Source organism: Coturnix japonica, chromosome 9 (assembly GCF_054131305.1).
Source record: "Coturnix japonica strain WE chromosome 9, WE-NBRP24, whole genome shotgun sequence".
Classification (NCBI taxonomy): domain Eukaryota; kingdom Metazoa; phylum Chordata; class Aves; order Galliformes; family Phasianidae; genus Coturnix; species Coturnix japonica.
This window is the reverse complement of record NC_140671.1, coordinates 6534884-6551849: the sequence shown is the minus strand read 5'-3', so window position 1 is coordinate 6551849 and position 16966 is coordinate 6534884.

Genomic DNA, 16966 nt, shown 5'->3' with positions numbered 1-16966 from the left:
TTTTTTTTTTTTTTTTCTTTCTTTCTTTTTTTGTTAGTTTGTTCTGGGTTCTGCAAACAAAACTCCCATCAGATCTGTGCATGGAACAAGCACTTTTTCACTCGGAGATTTGCCGTAGGGGAAGCAAAAATCTCTTTGGAGGAGGGACAGGAAAATGATTTGGTCAGCCCCAATAGGTGTTCGGTCCTGTGGGAGCTGCCCTATGTGTGCAGACCTCACACCTCAGCACAGGCTCGACAGATCTCTGCTGGGTGCTACAAAAAGCATTTCCTGGTGGCAACAAAGGACACCTTGGTGGTTCGACTGAGACAGAAATGATGGATGTGCCAAACAACTGCTCCTTGACCAACGCAACTCACAGACACATCAAGACAATTTAAATGCAGTGAAAACCACTAATGGCAACAGCTGTAAAAGCCAATGGGAGAAAGGTTGAGGAAACAAGCAGTCATTTGTACACAAATGTGGGGTGGTTTGAGAGAGGGGCTAATAAGAAGTTTGCACAACAAGTGAGGCCCAGAAAATGCAGCTAAGAGATAATGAGCAATAATTCACAGAAACCATTGGCTGGAAATGGACTCTTTGCAACAGCAAGAAAAAATCAGATACGATTCAAAATGTCCTCTGTCACCTTTTCAACTTGGTGAAGAGATGAAGAGGAGGTTCAAACCGTGAGCTGGAAGATGCAGCAGGAGCCAAAGCCATGATGGTACAGATGGGGTGATGTTGGAGAGTCATCTCTGTCTGAGCAAAAACAAGCTTTGTGAAACTGTGCAGTCCATAAATATTTAATTGTAACCTGGAATAATTTTCTAGAGTGAAAAGACAGTTTTCCTACCCAAAGAAACGAACATTTCATCCTGGCATGATGCTCCTGCAAACACAAGGCATTTTTCTGAGAAACAGGTAAATTGCTACTGGGATCCAATTCACAGGGATCCTTGAAAAAACAACAGAAAACAGACGAAACCAAAACAACCACCGAGAAGACGAAGAAAACAGGAATATCTCCACTATAAAGTAGTGTTTTTCCAGCCTGCCCCAGCCCTGCAGCCTCCTGTGTGCCTCATTTCACACTGTGCTTTGTGACAGTACTGGAGGGGGGATGTTTGGGGTCAGTGTGCAGAGGGCCAAGACCGTCCCTTGTCCATGTGCTCGCTTCTTCCCTGGATGTTGCAATCATCCCCATGCAGTAACACCCAACTGCAATGGACCCTTGCTCAGCGCTGCCCTATCCCACCTATCCATCCCATTCTCTCCATCCCATCCATCTATCTGTCCATCCCATCTGCCTGTCCCAATGCACCCAGAGCCCCCATCCCATGGCTCGGGCTGTTCCATTTCATGGCAGCCCAATGTCCTTCCCCTGATAGCTACGAGAGCAGGAGGTATGGGAGCCTTGCAGTGACCAAAAAAGTCTCGAAAACACTTTCATGCTAAAAATCCCATATTTGACAGAAGCGTGAGATACCTTGAGGCCTTCTATTGATTACCTGGGAGCAGAAGTGCACCAGCGCTTTGAGCTGTCACAGTTCCAGGCATTTCTGAAAACGATAGAAGACTGGAACAAAAACACAACTAAGGCTCCTGACACAGTGTGTTAAGCAATAAAACATGTTTAATTGTGTTGTCTTAAGGCTATAACCACTCGCTGGCTGAAGGTCATTCGCTACCCATACTGCCAGTGGAAAGAGGTGCTCTGACAGGTGGGATCCAGATGGGAAACAGATACCTATGAGATTACAGTGTGAATGACACCGAGATGCCAGTGGTGCTGTAGCTAAAGGAAGCAGGATGAGCAGCATGCAGGACACTGACTGGATGATGGATCTATAAAGGGGATGTTATACAGACAGAGGACATGATGGGATTCAACCAGGTATCCTCTGGGGCCATCTCAACACTATATGGCATCACTGCATTGCCACATGTTGCCTCCTGCCCCAGTAGTGCAGGACCTGGGTGCACCAAGTACAAAGCACCCACTGTCTCCAAGCTGTGGGGCCAGGCACTCTCTGCTAGGAGCCCATCCCTATGCAGTGAACCTCCTGCAGCAACACTGTGCCCCAGGGATCCTTTAGGAAGGCGTCCAAGGGTGAATGCTTGGGAGTGGTTGGCTTTACGGGTCATTAACCTCCTTAATGAAGTGGTCCAAGCTACCATTTTGTTTGCATGACTCTGGAGTCTCATCCTTTGGATCTCAGTAGATCTGTCCAGAAAAGGCAGACCTGCAAAAGGAAGGTACTCAGATAAAAAGGAAAAAAGGGGAAAGGCTGGAAATTAGTCCCCAGTCTGCTCCTTGGGGCAGAGGACAACTTGGAGTGGTCCATGGACCCGGTGAGAGGCAGCAGCTTGATACTCACCAGTGTTGCATCCTTGTTTGAACACCTTCTTCAGCACAAGGCGTTTGGAAGCACAAACCAGGAATGCATAGGATTCCCTAGCTCAGAGGGGAAAATAACCCAGGAGGGTCTGCAGGCAAAGAAAACGTGGGATACACCATTTATGAGTGCCTGTTCTGATCCAAAGGGATTCCATTGTCCATGGTGGGAGACATCGCAGCCTTAAAGTGAGAATTTGGGAAGAAATTCCAGATGTTCCTAGCCTAGATTCTGTCTGGTCCACTGGATGGCATGTGCAGATCTACCCTTCTGAGCTAACTTCAGCATTATGGGGCTCCTGCATATGGAAAAGGTTTGAGGTGTCTCATGTTTAATGAGAAACAGAAAAGATTAGCTTGTAGCAAGGTATTTAATTATTGGGATATTTCTGCTCTGGCTGCATCCTTTGCCTCTCCATGCGGGAAGTGCCAAATTACATGTCACCTCGGAGGGCATATTTTCTGTAGTTTTCAGAGCTCCTACAATGGCAGCCTCATGAATATTTACTGAACTGCTCAGATATGCAGCAGTGGGAACAAATAAAAAAAAGCTCGTATTTGCATCACCCACAGACACTAACAAACCGTGTGGCTCTGGTAGGGAGAAGATGGGAGATTGCTGTTGCCTTTACAGAGGGATAGAGAAAACAGCTTCTCGTATAATGAGATTGACTTTTAAATTGAAAGTGTTACTGGTTGTGCCGCACTTCATACTTCCATGCTGTGCACTTACTCCCTAGGCTCTAACATTAAGACATCTTATGTACAAGCTGGGAGGATTCAATTAGAGTTTCTGTTATTAATCAATCAATTAAGCCACGATCTTTGGTAGATACATTTAGATACTCCTAAAGAGGGGAGGTGGGGGCATTACGAGCCCTTGGGCCGCCAGCTTCTTTGGATGGAGGCTGGTGGGTGCTGTCAGTTGCCGGAGCCGTATGTCCCAAGGCTGCAGGGGGATGCTGGCACTGGGCTCTGCACCTGCCAGTGCCTGATCCTAATGGCCACCAACTCAGTAAAAAGCCTGACCTGCCACTTGTGCTCCCTAACCAACATGAGGCAGTGAGATGGGATAACTTCAGAGCCTCCTGGGTTTCCCTGGGTGTTTTCTCATCCGTCTGAAGCAAGTTCCTCAGTGTGAATGGGGGCTGGAGGCAGCACTGCCAGGAACTGCACAGGAGAAAGTGAGAGATGAAAAATCCTTGTGCGTAACTTTAGGTATGGCACAGGCTGTGCCCTTATCAGGGGGCCTGTGGGGGTCTCATCCAAATGGGAGCTGCAGCCTCCAGGGAAGGACCTGGAGAGCTCAGTGATGCTGAGCTGAAGTTTGAACACTTGAAGAGAAGCGGATGTGTGAGCCGTGTCTATAGGTGAGGATTAAAAAAAAAAGAAAAGGGAGGATTAAATGGCAATGTTACCTTTACTCTTGTCAAATACCTAAGTAGAAACATTGGTTAATGCCCTTAAAAAAGGCCCATTACCACAGGGCACGGAGTCAAAGAGGCTGGCTGCCCTAATACTCAGTTATCTCGTTCCTGGATAATGGAATGACCCCTCGCCTGCCCGAGCTGTACTACGATATAATAGCATGAGCCGTGTGAATAAAGAGGTTATTTTTGGAATCCAATTGAAACAGTGCTGGAGCTTGTGTGACAGGGGAAGGATTGAACAAGATGCAGTGCTCTATGGGAAGGGGAAAAAATTGAATTTTGGGGAAAGTGCTGCCAGCAGTGAATTGTGCAGGGGCAGCCCACAGGACCCAGAGCTGGGATAGTACTTGCCCCACACCTGCAGCCACAGGTTAAGAGACATGGTATGATGCTAATTCTGGGTGCACAACATTCAATAGATGGGACTGCAGTTCATCAAAGAGGGAGAGACAAGGAGCACGAAAGAATCAGCATGAACGTAGAGATGAAAATGAATATTAATTTACAAAGCAGCACAAAGACAATGGGATTCAAGGAGATTGATATCACAAACTCCCCTTATTCAATCAGATTACGATCCCGTCTTCCCCAAACACCAATTGCTAATCTAGATTCGGAAGACAAATCCTCCTGCAGAAGGGCTTTGCCTTTATCTTGTTCGTCTGGTGCTTCTGCTTAAGATGTTATTCCAGTTTTGGGAGCTTGAGAGGAAGAAACCTTATGCAGTGTTTAACTGCATCACTGCTGAAGCTCTGGGAGGAGAGAGCTTTGACTGTGAGCCCCTCCTGCAGCCTGCCCATCAAAGGCAAGGCACCAACGGGATCCACGCAAGGCTCAGCATCTCCCAGCAGTGCGCATAGCCCTGACGATGATCACATTGACCTCACTCCAGCAGCAGTAGCGATCGATATATTTTTTCCTCCCTTATTGTTTCTTACAAGCACTTGGATACGTTTGTCCTATAAAAATGGTAAGCTGTGCAGGGCTTCATTTGCGTTTGGGGACTTGGGGGTCCCCAGCAGTTTGAGCCCATGATTATTAGCACCGCTGCCGGTATCAGCGCTGTCACCGTGCCGTGACACCACGTCTGGCAACCTTGGTCAGGCAGCAGCTCGTTTTCTCATGTCACTGCTTTTTCCACATCCCGTTAATCATGGAAAAGTGTCTCTCAGCTTGCCATGTGCAAGGACAGGGCTGGCAAAGCATCACTCGGTGGCAGCTTTTGTGATAGCCAATTCCACCCCGCGCTGTGACGTTATACCATGCTGTGACGTCACACTCTGCTGTGACATCACCTCAAGCCGTGACACCGCCCGGAGTGTTATGCAGGCACGTGGCTCGTCTGCTGCGTGCTGACAAACACATGCCTAATTGGAAGATGAGCAAAACTTGAAAAGAGATGGTAATTACCAGTGGGGTTTAAATGCAGTTTGTGTCTTACTACTTAAAAGCAATTTAATAAAAAAGAAAAAAACAAAATTGCTTTAATTTGTATTAAGATCCGTTATTAAAAACACTTTGTGGTTAAACATGCAAGTAGAGATGATGATCCCCATAAGGAAAGCACAAGGCAGGAGCTGAGATCTCTCAGAACCAGGACCCGCCAGCCCCTTCTGCTTCCCTAAGACACCAGAAAATGCGGGTTGTTGCTGCGAAACTTCCAGGTTGCAAATGGGATGTGATAAAAAAGTGAAATTTTTAAGATGATAATTTCTCTGTGCCTGTCTAGTAATTATGTATTTTATTTGTGTAGCACGTGCGGTACAATAAATGTTACAGATTCAAAGCAGTGTTATTTGTACTTTATATGTCAAGTGTTTCTGACATATACACGCATTTCAAGTAGAATTGTTTTTTTTTCTATTCGATGCAAATGGCTCTGTATTCCACTGTGGTTGAGTAAACTGTGTATTCTCTCCCTGTCAATGATCTCCTTGGAAATAGATGTCAGCCAATCAGTCAGTTAAAAAACAAAAAAGAGCCACCACACGCCCAACAAAAAGCCAGCGACCAAACAAACCAGCCTCTCCAATTTACTGCCTCTCCTCTCCGTGCAGAGACAAAGGAATGGAGCCCCGTGGCAGCAGGCAGCTCACGCACATTATGGGGCTGGAACAGGACAGCTCGAAGGGGTCTGCTCAGGTTTGCTCTGCTTCCGTCCACCCCTTCTGCCTGTGTGGTTCCTTCTGCATGAGGCTTTGGGGTGAAGAAGAAGAACTTTTTGGTCATTAAAGCTTGAGACTTTGGGAGACATCGAGCTGTAGATTCATTGTGGGGCAGCTGGACTTGAGGACCTCTCAGTGCCCCTTCTGACTCAAACCATCCTATGGTTTGTATGAGAGCTGATGCTTTCTGCAGCGACAGAGATGACAAAAGGAATATGAACCCGATTTCACCTAAAACTTAATTTCAGGGTCAAAATAAAATCCCCCTCCCAGCACAGAACCAAGTACCATTCACCCATGTACACCAGTGGTGCTGTGGCATGGGGCAGCAGCATCACCCCTGTGCCATGGGGCCAGGAAGAGTGTGTACCTGTGGGCAGCATACAAAGACCTCCTTCATCAGCCAGGGGTCCCCATGCCCACCCTGCAATGTCCCCTTCCTTTCCCACCAGCCCGCCAGCATTACGGGCTGCAATTAAAATGCGCAGCTCATTCCGCCATGAAAATGCACGGAAAGGGCACAGGAAAAAAAGAAACATTAATACCCAAATGATCCGATTGCAGGGAGGTTTAAATAGCTTGCTCGCTGCGATCCCCCTTTGAAGCTGATCAGAATCACGTCCTTTGCTATTAAGGTGATTTTTATCAGGTTTCGCTACGCTTTCCTTTTCAAGCTCTCATTTGAGCCGGAGCCGGGAAGGAGCGCTCACACTACACGCTTTGCTTTCTATTGTTGTTCTTATTTTACTACACAGGGGAGAAGTAATCTTTTTTTTCTCCCCTTGGCCTAGAGCTATTGTACATATGCAAATGTGGCGATGGCAGCCAGCTATTTATAGCTCGAGTTCTTGCTACACTTATCACAACCACTGCAGACTTTTAAAAGCAGAACCCACACACACTGTATTTTTTCCCCAGGATATAAATTTCCCATCCCAATGCAGCCTGGCCCGTCGCATGCAACATTGATTGTCTGTTATATTACATTTATTAAGGAGTGATAACTTGTAATAATTGGATGTTAAATTAAAGAACTCTTTCCTAGTTATTGCCGTCTCAATTATAATTGTCATTTGCTGGCAGTTATGATGATATATGAGGGTTGTATTTTACTCAGCCGACCATGACCCGGTGAGTAATATTCCCTCAGCTATAGGGGCACTGATGCGCTCGCTGGCTCTTAATGCAGTAGCTCAGTAGCTGATTGGAATATTAAGTTTCTGTGAGAGTAGGAGACGCAGAAATCCACATGGATATACATTACTGCACAGCTGAGAGGCCCCTCCGGCTATTTCTTTTTCTCCTCACTGGTACATGTCCAACTCGTTTCAGCTTTGTTTTATGGTTATAGGAATCAGGTTTATATGGTGAGTTATAAAGTAATAAAACACGGGGGAAAGGGTGTTTGTGGTTTCATTTAAGAATAACCAGTTATAATTAACCTTTGTACCAAAATGTCAATATATGTAAGGGCATTCAAACAGCGGTGATAGCAGCTCGCCTCGCATCCAGCCATCAGAAGGAGGTTTCTGCCTGTTTAGTGATTTTGAAGATACTGGGAGAAATGCAGCCGCATTGGGTTGGAGTGATGGGAGATGAAGAGTCATGGGGGTCAGGATCGGTGCTTCCATCCCTTCATCCTTGCCCAGCCCTCCATGCCATCCCATAGGGAGCAGGGGTAGCCCTATATCTGGATGCAGCACTGGGTTGATGGTGGGCAGTGCTTTGTGATCGGGTCGTGGCACACCACTCTGCCCCGTGCACATCACCCAGCCCTTCACCCGGCCTCAGAGCATTCCCCACTTTTAGGAATTAATTGTCCTTCCAATGGCTCCAGGGTATTTGCATTGCCAAGCGATGCGTCGCCCTTAATCACAACAACAACAGCAACATTTTATACGAGCAGGAAGAGATTTGAACAGTCATTAGGCATCTGAAATCATGGTGCATATTAATGGGCGAATAACATGTCTGAGCAAGGGAAAAAAATGTCTCTCTTGTAAATTACATTTTTAAAACTTGATTCAAACTAAATGCTGTGCCATAAATCTGTTAATTTTGGCAAGAGCTTGGAATGAGCAGGGGCGACTCAAGACTTTCTTCAAACAGCCTTTCAGAAACTGCCCACCCACTGCAGGGAAAGATTCAGCTCAAGAGGGAGGGAGGGACAAAGTGATTTCTTCCTGAGCGCTGCTCAGCTTCTCTTTCATTCCTACACTCTGCTTTAGGATGGGGGCCCCTTTTTGTAACAGAGTGGAGGAAAAATAATTGCAGACACTTAAGACAGGGAAAAACAAGGGAAAAAAATCTGTTTTCAAATGAAACATGTTCATATAACTGCGGTCGAAGGCTGCTCTCGGGTTCACTGCCCCAGAGAACCTGCCTATATGCAGGGGTGCTGTGACACTGGACGTACGTGCTGTGGCAAAGGGCTGTTTTCTCCTTTATCCAGAGCTGGCTTAATGGGTGATAACTGGAGAGATGAAAAAAAAATGCCTGGAAACAGAGAACACCCCCCTCCTCAAAATCTACAAATTATGCTACTCCTGCTACAAACTTGCAAATAGGCCCATATGTGATAAGTAAACGATCTAAGATCCATGTATTTGCATGCATTTATTTGAGGATGGATCGCTGCCAAAAGCCGAGCTATGAAGCATGCCACTGCTCCTCAATGGGAACTGCTGAGCCACAAAGGACTGGAGGTGGGCAGGGAGCCCCTGCCATGCTGGTGGAGAGCACCCTCCATCTCAATGGAGAGCCCTGCCACACCAATGAAGAATCCCTACTATACTGATGGAGAGCCTTCATCATCCCAATGAAAAGTCCCACCATTCCAATGGAGAGCGTCCTCCATCCCAATGAAGAACCCTGCCATCCCAATGAAAAGTCCCACCATTCCAATGGAGAGCGTCCTCCATCCCAATGAAGAACCCTGCCATCCCAATGGGGAACTTCCATCAACCCAATGGAGAACCCTGCCATCCCAATGGGGAGCCTCCATCAGCTCAATGGAGAGCCCCCCCATCAACCCAGCAGGGAACCTCCATCACCCCAATGGGGAATCAGCTATTCTAGTGTAGAGCCCCAACTGTCTTGATGGACTGTCCCAGAGTCATCCCAATGGAAAACCCCCATCATCCCAATGGAGGGTCCCACCAGCATGAATACTTGGCTGTATGTGGGGGCTGTGAACACTGCTTGGGGCAGCCGAGGTTTCCTTGGGAGGCAGCTGGGAGCTCACTGCCCATCGCAGGCCACCTCTGAAAGCAGTTTCTACAAACCCCTCTGTTTATTTGCTTATATACAGAAAATCTCATTGTTTTGGGGTATGCTTGTAGCAGAAATGCAAAGTCAAGGCTTGAACCAGTGATTGAGCACCTGGTGAGAAGGCAGGGCCAAACCAGGGGAGCTCAGGTGCATGCAATGTATCTGAGTGATTGAAAGGGATGGAGCCAGGATCCATTCCTTCCAAGACCTTATTTAAGGATTAGCAGTGGAGGTAAAGGGGGTAATGTGTTTGCTGTGGAGTGTTTTGTTGGAGGTTTCTGTGTCCCTGTGGCCTTCTGAAGGTAAGCAGATTCTTTCCTTTGTTTTTGTGCTCACGGCTATTGCATTTGAGCAAGTCTTCACTTGCTGCCTGGGACTTTGCTGCTCTGCTGTTGTTGCTGTGCTTTTCATTGCATTGCAATGCTTTGTTTGATGGAATCCACCTGTGTATGTGTAAGATGATTTCCTGGAAACACAGGAGGATGTTGATAACAGGGAACAAGTTCATAATGAAATCAACAGCAAAGGTGGCCTGTCTCTGCCTTGCCAATGAACTACATTCACACATGCTTGTAGCGTGATGCTCTACAAGCACCGTTACTCCTGAGCAGTGGTGTGTGTTCACAGAGGAGATAGGAGGAAGGCACAAAAAGGAAGTCTCATACCTGGGTTGATCCCTTTGAACTAAAATTGCAAGAGGAGGGGGAAGGCAGCATGCACTCCTCAATCCACAAGGCACCTGCTGCTCTGCATGGCTGGGAGCTGTACCTCCTCATACTGCTCCTTTTACCTCTGGCACAGCTTTTCCTGACAAGGCTGTTCCAAGTTCAGTGCTGGTGTTTGCTGTGTTGAGCTATGAGGTGTGCTTCTTTTATTACTGTATATTAATAGTTTAACTTATTTACAGTGATTATGTCCCTATTTATGCAGGCTGGAAGCGGCTGCTTTTGTTAACCATTTATTACCTGGGGAGCTATTTTCAACATGTTCCACATGATTATTTTCTGGCACTGCAATTTGGTACTTGCTCAGTGGCTGGAAGGATTGCTCCTTGCAGAGGTGACCTCCCCGCAGTTAGACTGCGTGTCAGTGTTTGAGGAATATACTTGAGCTGATGGGTAGGTTGTGTGCATCTCCTGACCTCAATCGTTTTCACACTGTGAGAACTGCTGGGAAGTGGTTTGACATAAAGTGTTTATAATCTCTATCAGAAGGAACTGAAATTATAATGGGGCCATCCTAGCAAAGAGGAGACAGCCACCAGCCTCCCTGCAACTGTGGCCTTAAGCTCATCTCTGATTTGAACATTATAATTAGTAAAGAAACAAGCTGTAATTAAATTAGGAGCTGGAAAGGCACAGCCTCAGCAAAGTGCGATGGCTGCAGCCACCATCTGACCAAGGGAGCAGTTGGGCACTGCTGGGACAACTGGTGGGACCCTCAGTTCAGATGCGATGTGGGGGCTTGGGGCACTGAGCCCCATGGGGAATGTAATGGGGTGGTGGTGGTGCCTGTGGGCTGTGCTCTGCCTGCGTGGTGTGGTGGAGATGTTCTGGCCGTGCAGATTTATTTCCTGGCTTTTAGCCAGCCTAGGAATGAAAATACTCCAGAGGGTGAAAGGCTCATAGTCAAGAGCTCTTCACCTCTTCCCTGAAAGGACCTCTCATCCTCATTCATTCAGTGTTTATTACCACTCCACTGCCTGAGAATAACTGTTTATAAAGATGGAGCTTAGGAAAAACAAGCCGCCCAGGTGCCAAAGTGCCTGGGCCTGTTGGCTTTGGATTCAGTGCAATCATTATGGGACTTTTCCCTTTTCCTTTTGGCCCGGTCTGCAGGCATTTAAATTCTGAGCAGTGACTGTGGCATCTGCTGGTGGTTGGCCATCAAAGCACCCTTACTGCTGCACCATGCTCAGTGCGCTGGTAGAGATGCTCAGGTCAGCATCCTTGTCCGCAGGGGCAGCTCCTGGTCCCTGTCTTCTGCCCTAAGCCCACTGTTCAACAACTCATCCTCTGCCCTATGCACCATCTCTCTTCCTCAAGTGAACATGGGGCAGATGCAGTCATTTCTGTGGCTTCAGTGTGCTGCGCACAAAGCATTGTGCAGAATTGCTATCTCTTTTCTTGTGCAAACAGGCACTTGCCAACCATTAGGGGAATGGATCCTGAGATGCACTGGGCAAGGGATGTGGCAGTGGGAAAGGGACTCTGGGACTCGCTGCTGCTCTCACTACTCAGCCCAGGCCTTGCCTGCTTTAAAAAGCATCTTAAGATTTCCCCTGTAGGCTGTTTCTGTAGTGCTCAGCTTCCTCCTGCATTCTGCTCCGGATGGGTCCCGGCGTCAGCAGCAGCTCCATCCCAGTGCCAGCAGCCTGTGCGCACCGAAACAGGCAGCTAGAAAGTAAACAGTGTCTGAAACCTATTCTCATTAGGCTAATTTACGAATAAATTACCATATTCAATGGCCTTATTTTTACTGCTCGTTAACAGGCCCATGATAGGATGATAATTATGGGATTTTAAGTGGCTAATGGCAGCTGGGGCGTCAAAAGCAGTTTTTACGAATCTGTTTATGGCAGGGAAGGTGACAGGAGGTGGGACACTGAGATGCTGGAATCGCATGTTGGAAGGGGGGGGAAGAAAAAAAGAGCTTTAATTGTTGAGTATTTATTAGAGAGGAGGGAAGACTGTAATTTAAAGATGAAACTCTGAAAAACAAAAGGGAAATTAATTAGTCTCGGGGCGCTCCGGTGGCTAGTGCTTAAGGAGGACCTGGTGGGTTTGTGCCCAGTGCTGGCTGTCCCTTGGCCACACCATCACCAATGCAGTGCCAGGCAAGGCGTGCATCCATCCTAGCAAGCACTACAGGCACTGAGCTGCTGCGATGTGCAAGGGAGCACCTTGGGGTCTCCACCTGTCCGCATCGGAACTGCTTCCCCACGCTCAGCCCATCGGCTCATCACCTCCCATCTCTGCCGATTCATCTAGATCCTTCAGTTTAGTATGCAGCGCTCGGAAAACAAACACGTACCAGACTGACAGTGGGAATAAATATCGTGGAGATGTTGATTAGCATTTGATCCCAGCTGGGCCTCTGGAAGCTGCAGCACTGGAATGCCTTGGCAGTTTTTTAATGCTGAATAATTTGATTAGATCAGTGGCTGAGCCTGCTGCTCGCGGTGAGATAAACCCTCCGCCCGTTCCCCCCCTGCGCACCTCTCCCTTCCTGCCTTGCTTGCTTTCTTTTATGGGGCCTTAAATACGTCGTTTAATCAACTCTACAATTTCAATTTAGCACAGTTGTTGACTCGCATGGATGATAAGGTTCTGAAGACCCCACAGATTGCTGGCTGCTTTAACAGTGCCATTTTCCACGGCCTCCTGGCTTTTGCTGCCAAGCTGCAGCCAAGCCCAGCCTCCGTCCAGGCTGCCAGCGCTTGCAGAAGGAGCTGTTTACTTAGCTGGAGCTGTCAGTCAGCCATGCAGATATTTCCAGCCTCTCTGCTGTGTAATTATCAGCAGGGATGCGTCCCCTCTGCACGATGACATGATAGGAACCAGTGGTTCGTTTTCAAAAACACCGTAATAACATTTTTGTTGTTGCTGTTGTTGTGTCGAGGCACAGAAAGCATGAGGACACAGGGAGGGAAAACGGCAATTATCGAAGACCTCAGCGATCCTAATTAAATGATTGATTTCTAAGACTCTCTTCTCCAGCCCTCAAATGGGACAGACTGCTTCAGTGTCCGGAACACTTCTGTTTCTCATCTGATTCCAGCAGCACCATAAGCGTTGCCTTTCCAACCCAAGCATGACCATGGCCAGGAAGAAAGCAGGAACAGCACAGCACCGACTGTTCCACTCATCTGTGTGTTTCCAGGAGTCCCTGCTGATGGCTATTTGCAGTCCCCACTCTGAGTATTTTCTTATCGGTGCAATATCACTTAAAAGCCAGGCTTACCCGCATTGCTACAGCTCTGCCAGGACTTTTCCTCTCCTTAAGTCAAAAGAGGGGAAAATTGCAAATTACTAAAACTGTTTTTGATCTGAAAGGAATTATTTTATCTCAAAAAAGCAGAGCTGCATATTTTCAGTGACCGACCTAATCCAAGATAAATGAACACGCAGACATTCCTTCTGTTTACTTCCACTTATTAGCATTCAGCACAGGGTGTGAGGGTGATAGCATCTGACAACCACCATCTCTAAGTTTCTCTCTTTAGTTTGGTAGCTTGTGGTTCTGAAGTGCAATAAACAAAACAGGGTCCACGGGGTTTGCTCCCAGGCAGCCACACCTGGAGCTGTGCTGCACACCTGCAGGATGGCTCTGAGCCCTATAGGGAAAGCAGCCAGTACAGGGGAGGCTTTCTACAAGCAGAAGGGAGGAACATAGCACACAAATGCACAGCTACCTTGCTGTAAGAAGCAGCTTTTCTCTCCTCAGGAGAAAGGGCTTTTGCCTGGTATCAAATAATTAGAGCAGTGGACAACGATGCTTCATTGAATGCTCTGTTAACCTCCAGAGATTCATGGCTGGAGAGCTTTCAAAGACAGAAATGTTGTCTACGAGCAGATGTCTGATGGATATTTCTGCTGCTAATTTGGCTGCTAGTTTTCTGAACCTGTGCAAATTGTCACTTTTAGAATACTCAGTGTTCAGTATCCCCATGAAGACAGTTCACAATTCTGCTGGGCCTCATCCTGCTTGCTGCATGTGAGATCTCACCTGGAGCACTGTGTGGAGTCCTCAGCACAGAAGAGACGTGGAGCTGCTGTGTGTCCAGAGGAGAGTCACAATGATGATTCACAGAATGGAACACCTCATATGAAGACAGGCTGACAGCTGGGGCATGGAGAGGAGTAGATTCCAGGGAGAGCTGAGACACACTTCAGTATGTAAAAGGGCTTTAAGAAGGAAAGGACAGACCATTATCAGGATCTGTGTGATAGGACAGTGGGAAATGGTATTAAACTAAAAGAGGGGAAATTTAGATTGGATATAAGGAAGAAGTTTTTATGTTAAGGGTGGTGAAGCAGCCTGAGAGGTGGTGGTGCCCCATCCCTGTAAGCATCCATGGTCAGGGGATGGGGCTGAGAGCACTGATGGAGCTGTGGGTGTCCCTGAGCACTGCAGGCAGTGGGAACAGATGATCCCTGTGTTCCTGCTGTGCATCATCTCTGTGGTGGCATGGGTCAGGCTAATGCAGCCTGAGGATACCAATGTCTGCTGCATCTGGCACCCTTCCTTGGGTGCTGTGCTTTCTCAGTAACTCCTAATGCTTCATTTCCTTTGAGGCTGCTGCTTGAGGTGGAGCTGGTATTTTCAGGGCAATGGCTGTGTTACCCTTCAGGAAAACCTGGTGGCTCACTGCTCACCTGTTAAACCTTTGGTAGCAGGAGAATGTAAAAAGAGAGGATATATAACGCTGATAGAAGATGACCTGTACCACAATAGAGCTCTTAGGTAAATGTTGTCTGTAGCTCAGGTTGGATATTAGGAAGAATGTCTTCTTAGAGCAATCAGGCTCTGGCACAGGCTGCCCAGGCAGTGGTGGGGTCACTGTCCCTGGGGGTGTTTAAGGAAAGGGTGGCTGTAGTACTTTGGGACATGGCTAGTGGGCAGTACTGGTGGTAGCTGGATGGTTGGACTGGGTGATCTTAGAGGTCTTTTCCATCCTTCATGGTTCTATGATTCATCATACCTGTTCCAGCAAGTTTAGCATTCCTACAAGTTTTTCTAACCCCATGTTGGGTGTGAGGCCTTCCCAAAGCCAGACTGCATAGATGTGAGTGGATACAGCTGTTATGGCACTGCTGACCAAGTGGTGCCATGGACACAGGTATCAGAGCCCAGAGCTGGGAGTCACCACCAGGGGACAGCTGGGGACACCCCAGTGCTCCTCACACCCCTGGGACCCCTCACAGCCCATCATGCCATGCTCACCTTTCCTTCCTCTGCCCCTTTGCATGACATCAGGAGCAGGATTTGTTTCTTCAAACTTTTGCAATTGTAACATCTGCTTGTTTTGGTAAATTTGACAGGGACTCTCTTTTGTCTCTTTTTATTTTATATATATATATATATGTATGTATTTTAACAGAAATTCTATGAAAAGTGTTTTAAAAAGTGCTAACTGACAAGCCTACACAGGCTGCCTCCACTCAGGGAGCACTCTGCACAGTTGTTAACTTGTTAGACAGGAGCTAGATTACAATCATAAATAAATGATTTGCTGTCTCCTTACATTCAGACATGTAGCTTTTAAAGTGTAGCTGTCATCCCTGAATCAGATTTAGTCAAATGCTGTGTAACTGCAAAATTATCCTATCCTTACCTTTCTTTTTTTTTATATATATTCTCCATATAATGGACAGTTAAATTGGATTTTCAAATTTGAAGTGCATATGTTTTTCAAATCCCCACAGGGTTGCCATTTTTTCATTTCTAAAGCAACTCGCTAATGTTTATCATTACCACGCAGAAATATTACAATTCTTAAGGGGCACCTTATAAAATCAGTACAGGAGAAATATGCTTTATCGTCTCAAAATGAAACCAATTTCTCAGCTGATTTGCAATTTATTTACATGTTAGCATTTGATTTTCTGCTGATTTATAGCCCCACATGCCTCTGTCTTAGCTGCTTTCTAAATAAACACAATCAGGCTGGGAAAGCTCATGTGAAATGATGGAGCTTTGTTCTAGCTTTGCTCTATTAACAAGTTAAATCTTGTACCGATAGCACGTGGCCTATAGTGCAAGGAGAAATCGCGTGTGGCGCTTTATAAGGATGGAGTGCTGGTGTGCAACAAATAGCCAACAGATGTGGGGAACCTAGGGGGAAAAACAGCACAAAAGGTGGCGATGCAATTAGTGTTAATTCCTTTTAATGCTATGAGCTTCCAGAGTTAGCCACACCTGATGAGAACTCCACAACTGTGGATTCTTTATTTTACAGAGCTGTTGAGGGCATTCGTTCCAGCACAGCTTTGCAACAAGCATGGAACAGAGGAAATTCTGCACCCCAGGTGCTCGTGGCTGTGCAGGGAATGGACGGCCGCTGCTGCTGGTTATTGTTGCAGGATAAGTTTTGTTTTATTGGCAAGTAAATTATTCATTGGCATGTAAAATAATACCCTCAGCCTTAACTAACGTGGTAGTAAAAATAACCTCTGGCAAAGAGCTCCTACTTTCAAGGTTTGGTTCATTAATAAACAATACGTGAGCAAGGAGGCACGGTGCATCGTGGAAGGCCCAGTGATGTGATAAGGAGGGGTGGGGGCTGAATGTGATGTGTGCATCCGTCCTGGGGAAGTGCACCTTTCTCAGCGTGCAAGGTGTGTGTGCAAATGCCATGGATAATTAATGCAACAGTTACTTCAGCGGCATCAAAAGCTGTGCTGTTTAATTCAGCATCCTACAAGTGCTGGGTGACAGTGGAGAGGAGCGTTATTTGTGGCAATGAGTGACAGAGGGCATTGAGCGTTCTTCTGCAATGCTCTTGTATCTCTCTCTGATGGCATGCGGGATGTATCGGAGCTGCATTCATTACAGGGTTCTGCCATCCCTTGGCTAATGTGGGGCTCTGTGTGTACCTCACTGGCTGTAACCTGGTGGGACCCAGAGGGTGGGAAAGGGCCCCTGCCCATCCCATCCCTCTACTGGAGCTGTGCTCCCATACTGCTCCCTAACTGTGGAGCTGCTGGGTGGTGTTCCTT